Source organism: Phalaenopsis equestris, unplaced genomic scaffold, assembly GCF_001263595.1.
Source record: "Phalaenopsis equestris unplaced genomic scaffold, ASM126359v1 Scaffold000036, whole genome shotgun sequence".
NCBI classification, from domain to species: domain Eukaryota; kingdom Viridiplantae; phylum Streptophyta; class Magnoliopsida; order Asparagales; family Orchidaceae; genus Phalaenopsis; species Phalaenopsis equestris.
In genome coordinates, this window is record NW_018164478.1 from 5832821 (window position 1) to 5846320 (window position 13500).

At 35.8% G+C, this 13500-nt stretch overlaps 1 long non-coding RNA gene across 1 annotated transcript; it reads right to left on the minus strand.

The window, feature by feature from the left end:
- Window positions 1-10782: 10782 nt before the first annotated feature.
- LOC110018915 lies at window positions 10783-13254 on the minus strand. The gene is made up of 2 exons (XR_002293407.1): window positions 12614-13254; window positions 10783-12185 (listed from the first exon to the last, which is right to left on the minus strand). It is a non-coding gene; the product is annotated as an uncharacterized LOC110018915 (long non-coding RNA).
- Between the last annotated feature and the right edge of the window lie 246 nt (window positions 13255-13500).

The window sequence follows — 13500 nt, forward strand, 5'->3', positions numbered from 1 at the left end:
TTTGCCCCCGAACTTTTCCTAATCCTCGATCTTTCTTGGTCTCTCCCTCTCCCTCGTGCCTTAACCCTCACATCCCCTCTCCCAATGACTCCAACGCCTCGGGGACCCCAGCTCCGACCAACCCAGCTCTGGAGAATCCAGCTCCAATGACTCATCTAATTCAATGTTCTCTTATTGAACATTTATATGAGAATGTACCTTGGTTTAGCTTTTTGTTGTTGATATCCTTCTTATGGATATATCTAAGGTGAGAACACCTTAGATATCTTTGGTCTAGTGCTCTAGGTGATGGTGATGTAGAAGGGGATGTTATTAGTAGAATTCAATTTGGTTGGATGAAGTGGAGGAATGTTTTGGGTCTATTATGTGATAGAAAAGTAGTGCTTAGACTGTGTCAACACAGAAAAGTTGGGAGTTGTTAAGTTGTCGGCTGCTATGATGGATATCCTAACACCTGTTTTAATTTAATTTAATATGTATATAATTTAGAAAAAAATAGTATTTTAGATTTTTGAAAACACAAGATCGAACTGATCGCAGATCCCTAGTTATTTAGATAAACGAGCCTAATACCGCAAATAGTGCACCGGATAGATACATTACTTACTGTTGAAGCCTCAATTAAATAAACTAAAGATTGTATGATATCCGTTTAAGTCTGTGAAACCATTTTATGTTGACCTTCAAAAATTCTCCTATTTAATACGAAGAATTAAATAGGGTTTATATTAAGTTGGGTTCGGATTTCAATGGGATCAGACAAAGAGGTGTGAAAGGGGAATGACACAAGTTTGGAACATTTTATTTTAGAATCCAAAGGAAGAAAGACTAGGGGATGTCACAAATCCTAAGGAGAACCTCAATGACTTCCCAAGCTATCCTACTGTTTGGCTCCAATTTTAGATATTAGAATTATTGAATGTTTCATCCTGTCAATTTTATTAATTAGGGCTTACATTCGTGTGAAACAATCACATAAATAGCTTGGAAGATGTGAGGATTTAGGTCGGGACAGATGAACCTCAGAATCCTAAAGCTAGTTAGGGTTTATATTGTAGAACAGGGCTATACAAAGGCTTAAGGATAAGGTGAGGACTTATGTTGCATTAGGCAAATAACCTCAAAATCCTATGGCTTGTTGTTTAATTCTCTAAGGAAAGATACGATGTTTTAGATCCTCTTGCTGTTGAAGATGGTTGTGCTGCCCACAATGCTAGCTCCAAGCTTTTCGTCGTAACAATTTTAGGTTTTCTAATGTGTCAAGTTAGGATGTCAAATCAGATGTCCCTATAGTTATGTTCATTTAATTATTATGGGGCATATTAAAGTTGATTAGAGCGACAGATTAAAGCGAGACCGGTTAGGATCCTACGATTCTCTCGTTCCAGTACCACTATTTTCTATCGAATTCACTTAATCCAAATGAGTTTACTAAACCCAACTTAATGAGTTTCATACTTTCATTTAGAGCGTACTTCATTTAGACTGTGGTAAATCTCGTTAGCAACCATAGGTTACTTCCACTGAGGGATTACCGATCATTCGATAAAGACGTCTTAATTTAGTTTCAATTGTTGTTTTGTGATGTTTGTGATCAAATATTGAGTTGTCTTGTCTTTTGAATGTTGCGGCGGTGAATTAATTTGGTTGATTTTAGTTTTGGTTTTAGTTTCAGTTTTGTGGCTATCCTAAAGGTTTTAGTTTTCATGCAGGGCGCAAGTTTATGAACGTAAAAGTACAGTGTAGAAAGTACAAGAAAAGAAAGTATTGTAAACTATAAAAGCGTACCTGGCGAGTCTTCCCTGGCGAGTCCTGGCGAGTCTTCTTGTTCCTCCACCTGAAAGTTTAGTACTTGCGATGCATATATATATAACTTTTGCAGAAATTAAAGCATGCTTGTAGAAAAGGGTAGGAAGTACAAACTTAAAGTGTGTTTACCAAATCGTATGTCATATCTTGCTATATCTAAATTTTAAGGTTGATCCCATTAAGCAAATTATATTACACTCACATTTCCTTCAAGATTTCCAAATGATCATGAAGAAGTTTTGGGTAATACCTAGACATTTCATAGTCCTTGGAATTATCTTGAGTTCATTTTGGTTTTATCATATTTGTTATATAGTTCATCCAATTAATGCCCTTATGCTTAATGAACTTGATGTTTTAATTATCCCTTCAGTGGATAATTATCACTTGATGTCTCATTTATGAGTTATATAGGTAAAGACCCTTGGGGGCAACTTGACTTAATTAAGGAATTTGTTTATTTAAAGCATAGGCTTGTGGTGTTTTGAAGATTTCAAATTAATTATAGTTTGTTCTCTATGTTTGTTCTCTAAACCTCATTAGATAAAATTTTGTTGAAGCCTAATTCACTACTAAACCCTTAAGATTTAATGGGTAGATTTATAATTTTAGAAAAAAAAAAAGATTAAGCCTTAGCACACCATAATTCATGAAATTAGGCTCAAATGACTTGGAAATTTTATGTTACCTCAGTCATGGGTTAATTAAAATATTAAAGGAGAAAATGTGGCTTTTCTAATTTTATTTAATTTTTATAATTATTTTTAATGCAAATTAGGTATTTTCAATGAAAATTTAGTAACTCAATCAAAATAAGACTTCTATCCTTAAAAAAATTATTGGAAGTTCACCTAGGTCAGGGGACCAGTTGGACCAATTTTCATGATTTTTAGAGATTTAATTTAATTATTAAAATTATTTGTTGGTTTTGTGTATTAATTAAATATAAAATAATATTTAAATGAAAAATTGAGTTTTATATTTTTATTAAATCTCTCTAAGTCCAGGGAACCCAAAAAAATAAAATTCATATTTTTTGTGATTTATATTTAATTATTGGAATTGTTTTAGTGAAAATTAGAGAAAATTCATTTTTAAGCTTTTAAAATTAATATCTTGAATTAAAAAATTAGGAAAATTATTTTGGTTCGTTCCAAGTGATCAGAAAGCTAAATGTGATATTTTAGTGTGTTTTCACAATCTGCAATTTTTATGATTTTTTAAAATTATTTTAATTATTTAAATGCCCAAAAAATGAAGTATTTATTTTAATTCCAATTTTATTTTCTTAAAGTTTCTCTCATCATAAGGAGCTTCCAAAATCAATTTGGTGATTTTTTGAATTATTTTAATTATTATAATTATTTTAATATCAAAAATATCATTTTATCTTAAAAATTCATTTTAGTTATCAAATTAACTCCAATTGACTTCAAATTTTTATGGGAAGCTCCTCTAACATTAAATTACAGTGTGAAATAGTCTTTATGTCATTTACCTTTATAACTACTCTAAATTGATTTTCTCTTCATGTTAAGGGTTGGTGACAATTAGGGTTATTTTTAATGAGTTAAATTAAGTTTATATTTTTCCTAGGATCCTCTGACCACAGTGAACCTACCAAAACAAATTTTGTATTTTTCTAATAAGTATTTTAATTATTAGAATTTTTATATCAAAATAGAGACCATTAACTTGAAAATTAGATATCTCTAGTTAGAGATGCCTCCTTACCTTGGAAAAATCAGGAGAGATGCCTAACAATAGAGACATGAAAAGCCCCATGTTTCCATGCCATGGTAAATGTCTATGCAAATGGAGAACCAAAATAAGGAAAAAACCATTTAATAAATTAAAAATAAAATATGGATCAAATGGTCATGAAAATATTTTCACATTGTTCTCCTCTGTTCACTGAGCAAGAATGTAATTTTATTTTATATTTTATTTTATTTTATTTTTTTTTTATTTTTTCTACACAAAGATATGAATTTTTGAAGTTCTAGGGGTTTAAATAAATAGAAAAATGCCCTATTTTTCTACTTATCCACGCAGCTCCACGCAATCCTCGTACGCATCAAGCTTTCCACGCGACGAGCTCCCATTGGATGCCGTCGTCCATACATCTGCCCCGTCAGCCAGCCTTTTCAAAACCTTCGTCCCTCTGGTGCAATCAGAGCCCTCCATTTAATAGACGTGCGATCCAACGGCTGCGGGTCATCATCCCCAAAGCCTCTAACCCGAGAAATGTCCACCTTTAAACCCTAATATCTCGCTCGATTCTCAACCAAATCAAGTGAGGTTTGTTCCTATCGTCTCACCTTGATGATACACACACATCCATACGGTTAATAGCACCCTAAATCAACTCTATGCTCATGGAGAATCAAATGAAGTTTGGTTTAGGGTTAAGTTCCAATACACTGGTCTAGAAGGTGAAGCCTCGATTGGATGCTTGTGGAAGCTTCGTGGGGGTCCCAAGAGCTTTAGGATGAAGCCTTTGGTCATCGTGAATTGCCTAGACCCAAGTTCAACCAAGGCCAATTTTAGGTGTTGGTTAAATTCCACCCTAGAGTGCTCTGGTGATGGGGCTTCTATGGGGGATCTTCCTCTCTCACTGTGAGGATGGTGGGATGGTGTGGGATTTGAATTTGGCAATTAATTTGAATTTGGTGAAGTATTTGGAGGTGTCCTATTTTGGCCTAGCGATTGAGCTCCAAATTGAGCTCGAGCAATGAATTTTAGTGGCTAGGGATGGTTGGGTTGAACTCAAGAGGTCTTAAGGAAGCTCTGGAAGCAATTTGTCAGTCTCCACAAGGAATTTCAAGCTCTCTCTCTTTGGCCATGGAGGGTGGGTTTAAATGGAGGGGGAAGGAGAGGCCACCAGGGGCAATTGGTGGGTGCCCTAAGTTGCTTATGTGGATGCCAACAAGGTGAAAAAATCCAATTGGGATGAGACAGCTTGGATGGGTTTAATTTTGAGTTTTAGCCTGGGTGGAGCTTTTGGATTTGGGTTTTTCGGCAACCTAGGTGGCCGACCGACCAGGCTCAGGTCACCATCCAGTCCAGGAAGGTTAGCAGTCCAGGAAGGTTAGGGCTTGGTAGGGCTTGGTTTTGTTGAAGTCAATTGGGGTTAGCCATGTGTAAAGGCATGGGATTGAAATAGTATGGGGAAAGGGCTTGGTCAAGGCATGGTTTGGGTTGGGTTCAACAACCAAAGTTGGTCTTAAGCTGAAGATGATCAGACGAGTAAGCTAAATTGGTATGGAGAAGTCCTCATCCAAGTGATTTGATTAAGTATGAGGTTAATAGGATTCATTAAAAGGGTTAAAAACCTTTTTAAGGAGACTTGAAAGTTGTTTGGCCTCTTGCCATTAATAGTTTGATGATGTGGCATGACTCTCATGGCTTGCCTATGACTTGGGAGTGGCTTCATGACTCCCCTTTGGCTTGGCTAATTTTCATGAGAAGGGATTTTGGATTTATTTGGTATTTTTTGTGAAGTTTGGCTTCATGCTTTATTTGGAATGATTTTATATTGAATTTATGACTTTAGGAATGATTTTAATCAAATGGATGATAAAGAGAAAGAATTTTCATGTGGGCTTTAGATTTGGGCTTTTGAAATTAAATGTGGTGGGCTTGGATTTTAAAACGAAAATTGAGTTTGGGCTAAAATTTAGGCTAATTGAATAATGATTTTGGTTTAGAAGAATGTCATGAAGTATTTGGCAAAATTTCAAGTGATTTTGAGTTGAATTGATAGGCCAAATTAGTGGATTTGTGCATATAGTCAAAATTGGGCCTTGTTGATTTGAATGAAATTGGGCTTGCAATTGGATCAAATTGGGCTTGAATTTTATTTAAATTATGATTTGGGATTCTGAATTTTCATTTGAAATTGAAATTGGGCAAGATTGAGGTCCATTGGGTTAAGATTGCGGCTAATTTGGGGACATTTGGGCCTTTAAAGGCAAATTGGGGCTTCTGGTCAAATTGTACTAATTTGGTCAAATTGGATCAAATTGATGATAAAAATTTGAAATTGGGAATATTTTGAAATTGGGAATATTGGGAATATTTGGGATGACTTTGAAATTTTTGGGAATTTTTTGAATTTTTGGAGTTTTTAGGTCATGAAGGACATTTTGGTAATTTTGGCAATTTTTTGGATATTTTGGAAATTTGAAACTTTTGGTGAATTTTGGTCAATTTGGGTAGTGCTGAGGATTTTGAAATTGTTTTGTTTGAAAGATTTGGGCATTTTGGGCAATTTTGGAAAAAATTAGGGTTGTAAGGTTGTTTTGATAATTTTGGAAATTTTGGGCTGAAATGGGCCAACAAATCATGAAGTCATGCCAAATAGATAGAAGGCATGTGAGGACTCATTTTGGATGCTCAATATGCTAGTTATAACCCTCTTAGCCAAAGACTAGGGGTACAGGGTCATTCATATGAGCTTTCCAACAGTAGTCAGGAAACCAACTTAAGGGGTCATAGGGTTTAGGTATGTGAAAAAAGTGTAGTGTGTGCAAGTTAGCCCGACTAAAACCACATCACCTAGGGTTAGTCCTAAGGTCTGACCATCCTATGGGGGACTCCCCTTGAGCTCCTCCATATTGACCCTACCTACTAAGTGCTAGAGGTTAGGACCAACATGTGGAACTTCAAGTTGAGTAAAGAAGAGTTTGAAATTTCTAATGGTGAGGGATCTTTTTCTAGTTCTCTAGGAATAGTCAAAAAGAAAGTTCTATGACTAGACCCTAGGCTACTAAAGAGGAAAAACTAGACTTCAACCAAAAATGAGGTCAACATATTGAAAGGAAAATTTTATCAGATTGTATTGAGATCTGCAATGCTCTATGACACATAATGTTGGTCATTAAAAGAGAAGCATAAAATTAATTTAATTGTTGTCGATATTAGAATGTTTAGGTGGATGAGTGGCCTTACACTTAGAAATAAAGTTTGAAATGAATCTATTCGTGAAAAGGTTAGTGTGTTAGAATGATACTTCAACGGGTGAACAAATTATTCATAGATACATTAAATTTAGTTGAAGATGATGAAACGAGGAGGGAGATTGAGAATGACTTCTCCCAATGGTTTACAATACATGTGAGTTAAAATTGACATATTCATTCCTCATGTGACACGAGGCTTTTTATTAATACATGATTACTTATTTATATATTAATAGATTTATGATTGGATAAATGAAGTGAGAGAACATGGGTTGATAGATCTTACTTGGGGACCTATGCGTATCATTAAAATCTGGCAAATTCATGATGTTAATTGGTACAGGTTTCATACAAGAACTTGAACTAAAGGAAAAAAAAAACTCTTTTAATTTTGATGTTTGTGTTAAAGCAAACGACAACTTGTACGACAAGATAGACAATCACATAGGATTCTGAAAGAAGTTGTTGAACTATCTTATCCAGACACTATTAGAGGAAGTGCATTTCAATTGAATAATACTTTATTCGATCTTGTTCCTAATCATGGAACACGGGTAAACTAACTATATAATATCACATAAGTGAAAGTGAATAGAAGATATCTTAAATTTGATTCTTTCATTCTAGCCTGATAGGCAAGTCAGATTTATTATCTTCGATATCCACATAGAGCAACAAATAAGGTTGATTACGGAGTTGTCATTTTGAGTAAATCAATAACCATTATTAATATTCAGAATAACATTGAACCAACCCATCAAGAAATTGAAATAATAGGCTTCTATTTTCCACTTGATCCAATCGATGAAGAGCTCAATATAGAGGTTGCTAGTGGCAAATATAAGGAAATTAATCTCATTGATCAGTATAATTTGGTGGTTGTTATTTCCCACAGTTACGCCCACCCTCACCCTGTGCCCTGCCCCCACCCCTACCTCCACTCAGATAGTAGTGGGTTTGAGTGCATCAGACGCCCATCCTTCCTCGATTAGGCAGGAGTTGACAAACAGCAGCTACCACATCGAGTCTGTCAGCAACACGTAAGCTTTTTTTAAGATATTGATAGTGAACATTCAATTTTTTTCAATTTAATATAAAACTAACAAATTTTTGGTTTAAGGTTTTACCCCTCGACCCAGACTATTCATGTCATTTAAGATATCATTTAGAACAAGTATGACTCAACATACTTATCGTGGATGGAGATCTCGATGGCCATCCGAGACATTTGATTTTAGGAGTTTGGGGTAGTTATGTTCACAAATAACTTAAGTTTTCTTTATTTCTAAATCAAACATTATCCCTATAATATTTACTGAAATAATTTTTATGCCGCCCTGAGCACGAGGAGCACATCTGATGCAACTTTAAGTGGAAGGGAAATAATCGCATATGGGACATGTTTGGTGATATAAGAAAATATAGACAGTGTTTTATGTGGCTCAGAGAGGATGCTTTTGCCGCGCTACTTAAGGCATGAGATTCTCCGAACTACCAGAACAAGAGGAAACATGCAAAGCAGAGTAGAAGATAAGACTATGGAGGCATGAGGCTCTTTAAGCACACTGGTGGGATGCTTCTACATACAGAATACAATTAGAGACTGGTAAGATTTTATTATTCAATAAGGTTTTCTATAGTAGGAAGATGTATTCCAACTATTTCATTTTATGAACAAATTGTGGATATTGGATGAAAGCCCTCCGTCGCCGATGTAAATGAGCACACCCATAGGAGGCGATCCAACCAGTTATGGATCAACGACAGATTTCGTGCGACTCAGGTAATTGATGAGCTAAACTAGTTTGATGTTAATACATGTTAGCTCTAACTGAATGTAACTGCTTTCATTTGCAGGAGAGATTACGACAGTTGAAGGAGAGTTGGCCCCATGCATCTGGAGTTATTACGATCTGCTAGCGTGATACTAGAAGTACGACATGTGGAGGAAGGCTGCTGGATGGAAGAAGAAAGGTTGAGTCTACGGGCTCAGATCGCACGGACTTGCCTACGATGCTCATCCCCCCGCCTGGCCCACACCAGTGCATATACAACTTTTACCTCTAACGCACAGGATGAGATCTCTAAGCGTGTTGTGACATTCTATGCTGAGATGGAGGTTTGCTTCTCTCAAATGAGGTCGATGCTGAAGGCCAACATGGAGGCCAAGTTGAAGAATAACTTGGTTTCCTTCCAGCAATAGATGAGAGAGCGTAGTAAGGTAGCGGCAGAATTGGAGGAGGAAGTGGTGAAGGATGATGAGGATGAGATTGATGACATAGAGGAAGATAATTGGAAGGGGTATTTTTTTTAATGTGTATGATATACGTAGCGGCAGAATTGGAGGAGGAAGTGGCGAAGGATGATGAGGATGAGATTGATGAGATAGAGGAAGATGATTGGAAGGGGTATTTTTTTTAATGTGTATGATATATTTTAATTTAAAGTAAATACATTTTTTATTTCATTATTTGATTGGATAAATTATTTTTTGACAGCTATGTTATTTCATTAAATATTTATAATTGTATATTAAATATTGTGATATTAGGTGTGGTAATATGCATTTTTTCTGTGAACGGTGACGTACATAATTTAAAATAAATTCTTTTTTTTTTAATTGAAAACAACAACATGCTATTATTGGATGTCATCAGTGAAGCAATTAAATATTCCTCATGATTTTTTTTTCTACTTAAAGTACTAGGTGAGCTACTCTTAATTTACCCATGTATATTCAGTTCCTTCTTGCAACTCTAATATACAAACTTGAACTATGAACACTACTAGTAATCTATCCATGTACATTACATTTAGACTATATTGAACATTTCTGTGAGCTCTAACTTAATTGGCAGTGATCTTTGATGTTATTTTGAGCACCATGAATTGAATTTCATTTGCATATCTGCACTTCAAATTCCTGTAAACTAATAATAATAATAATAGTAGTTAACAGTTATATAATTACCACAAGTACACACACCCTAAGAGAGTAATGTGCCTTCATTGGCAAGGAAACTCAAATGCCAAACTTACGAATGTGAGGAACAGTCTTTTTCTCAGCATTTAATGACCTGTCGGCGATAAATGTGAAAACGGATTCCGACGCGCAGCAGCTGACGATGAGTTTTCCATTTCCAAGCGCGCATTCGTGGCAGAGTTGAAGCCAACATTTTCTTCATAATTAGCTCAATCATCTTCTCTACTAATAAAATCATTCCTCCTCTAAATCTTCCCCATGAAAAAATAGTAAACGTAAGAAAAGAGAAGACAGAAGCGTAAGACATAAAAAAATGCATGATAAAAGCGAATCCAAACAGTAGAAACCCCTACTTCTAACATCCGTACAGTCCCTCTCCCTCTCCCCCTCCCTCTCCCTCTCGCTTCTCCCTCTCTCTCTCTCTGTGAGATGCTCAGGGCGACAATTATGCCTATTCATGCAAGCAAAACCCCTCCCTCTCCCTCTCTCTCTCTCTCTGTGAGATGCTCAGGGCGACAATTATGCCTATTCATGCAAGCAAAACCCATCATCACACGTGTTTCCGAATCACTGCAACGTTTCTCCAGTTTTCAGAAGTTGTGAGAGGAAGAGTAATATAGGAAGATTAGAAAAAATAATACCTCAGAATTTCGATTGTAGAGTTATAATTTATAAATATTTCGTTATGTTATAGAAATATTTCATCAGTGTTATTTATAGAAAATGAAGTGTTATTTAAATATTCGTCCGCGTTATTTGATTTGAGGTTGTGATATTCCAATAATATAGTGGAAATTAAAATAAAACAGGGAATATGTCAAAAAATACAGCCTCAAATCAAGTAAGACGGGGAAATATTCGAATAACACCGTAGAGTAATTGAATAACAAAAATGAAGTGTTATTTAAATATTCGCCCGCGTTATTTGATTTGAGGTTGTGATATTTCAATAACATAATGGAAATTAAAATAAAACAGGGAATATGTCGAAAAATACAGCCTCAAATCAAGCAAGACGGGAAAATATTCGAATAACACCGTAGAGTAATTGAATAACATCAAGCCATACTTGAATAACACTTCATTTTTTACAAATAACATTGATGAAATATTCTTATAACACAGCAGAATATTACAATAACATAATTATTATTGGAATCCGAACAAATCTCTATGTTTGAAGTCATGACGTAACATGCACTCAGGAAAATTAATTGTAGTTTACTAGTAAGAGCTTTCTCCTTTATATACTTATATGATTATATAAAGAGAGAGCGAAAGTTCAAATGAAGGAGATAACTAAAAAAAGTATCCCGGCTCATAAAGAGCCATAGAGTTCATTTGTTATGGAGAAGTAAATGAGCTTCCTTGGGAGCATCTTCCCTTGGAAAACGTTGAGGCCGAAATATATCATTTACTTCCATCGTCATAAAAATGGCTGTGCTGAAAGATACTGGTTCAAATCAACGTACGGGGATTGCAGAAGAGGCCATGGATCGGTCAACACGTAATTAATCGAGTGAGAGGCTCGTTTGAATGAATTAAGTTTTGGTGATTAAGAATCACAAAAAACATTAGATTAAAAATTAAAAAAAAAAAAAGGTCTGCCAACATATAATAAAATACATAGTAACTTGAGCATGACACATAATAATTGTGAGGTACGAGTAGCCATTTTCTCCCGTGAATACCTCTTGGTTGATTTGTTATTGCTGTCCCTGCATAAAAAAATAGAACTGGTACCCAAGATAAAAACAAAGTCCTGGGAGAGCATCTTCTAGAGATGTGCACTTACTATTTTTTTACCTTTTTTTTTTTCATGGAAGGATGACGATCTTCATAAGTTAAGGAATTCAGTACTCCAGATGGCTAAAATTTTCAAACTTTAGTTAAAGCATGCGCTGATATCAAGACCTGTGAATTTCTTTTCATAAAAAATTAAGGAATTAAATTCCTACATTTCTTATTCTGTAAGAGTTGGAAAATCTTCAGGAAATTAAGAGAGAAGAGAGCTAAGGAAGACAATAAGAGCTATTCCAACTATTGCCATGTGCAAAAACTGTTTTTTCGATGTGTAGTCATTTCCAAATAGAAGCAGAAGCTAGAAAGAACAAAAAAGGAAGAAAATTGCTTTAAATTTAAAATAATAAAATTCGAAGGACTTTAATCATTATTTGATCTGTAGGCATTCTGATGATTGCATAAAGATGCTACCTTTATGATATCTATGGATGGATCTAATCAAATTCATATCTTAAGATCACATAGGAGACAAATCAAAAATCTATCCAGTCCTCCTCTATTACCTTTCATCCAGTTTCCACTCTCAGTATTCATGAAAAACAAATGTTAAGAAAAATAGAACTGGCTAAGTAAGGAAAAAACCTACAGATCAATGTTTGCAAAACATGAACAACCTTGATCTGAACCTGTAGCCAACTTTAAAGATGTTAGTAAATGGCAAACAAATCAACTGTAAGAAAAAAAAACTTTAAAATGGAAGAAGAGAGAGAGAAAGAAGCAAGCGAGAAATAGAAATGAAACAAGTAATAAAGATGGAAATCATGTCCAAAAGGTCAAAAAGAGACGCAATCAGTGAAACTTTTACAAGACAATAATGAAAACCTTTATCCCTGCCGACAGGGAGGCAAAGATAAAAAACAAAAATGTCAAAAAAGCAAAAAAAAAAAAAAAAAACAGATATAAAAAGTCTAAGCCATCCATAGTCAAACCATGATATGATTACATCAATCTGCACTCTTTTTTCTCTCTCCCTCCCATTCATAAGAAAATTTTCTTCTCAATCAAAAAAAAGGGAAAAAAAATCAAAGATCTGAAGGAGAAGAGAAATACAGACCTCATGAGAGTTTATGGCATGGAGAGGGAAGCAGTGATTGGGGGGAATGAAGCCTGGTCCGAGACTTCACATCCGAAGCTCTCTTAGAACTCCATCATGGAAAAAGAAGAGAGAGAAAGTGAGATTCCACCGAAGGCCTCGAGCCAGACAACATTCCCCTCAAAAAGAAAGCTTCCATTTTTACTGATTTGCAACGGCAGCAAAAACGCCCACCTTAGTTTTTTCATTCTATCTCGCCCATGACACCATGATTCTCTCAGGCCCAGGTTGGGGCGGAGATAAAGAGGCGGTGTAGAGGTTATGATGACCTAAATGATTACACTGAACAGAGAGAAACAGGACAGGGGAGTAAAAGCCCAACCAATCTCCAACAGTTAAAAAAATGAGAAATTGAGGGAAGTGAGGGAAGGTGGAGTAAATGGAGTGGGTCAGCAGCAGAGGAGTCGTCGGCAGGAGCAATAAAGAAGAGAGAGAGAGAGGAGAAAAAGACGGAGTAAAAGACAAAGCCAAGCTGCAGGTTCCGGTCCCCACCCTCACTCTCTCTCTCTAAAGTTCACACTTTTACAGAAATGACCACGACCGCTGTCATGAATTGCACGACTCTCTCTCTCTCTCTCTAACTGCTACCTCACCACGTGATGCTCCATTCCATCTCCCTTTCTCTCTCCTCAGAGTTTCTCGCCATCTCCCCCCTTCTCCCCGCCCCTCATTTGGACATAATTACTGCCGTCAGCCCCGGGGAACCTGAGGCCAAACGTAGGCCGTCCGATTGCATCTCGACGGTTGAGATCAGTCCTGAACAGAACCGAGAAAAACCCTAGAGAGATCGAGCAAGCGAAGGTGTAATATAATAATACAAAGTAAATATAATATAAATCAATCTCTGG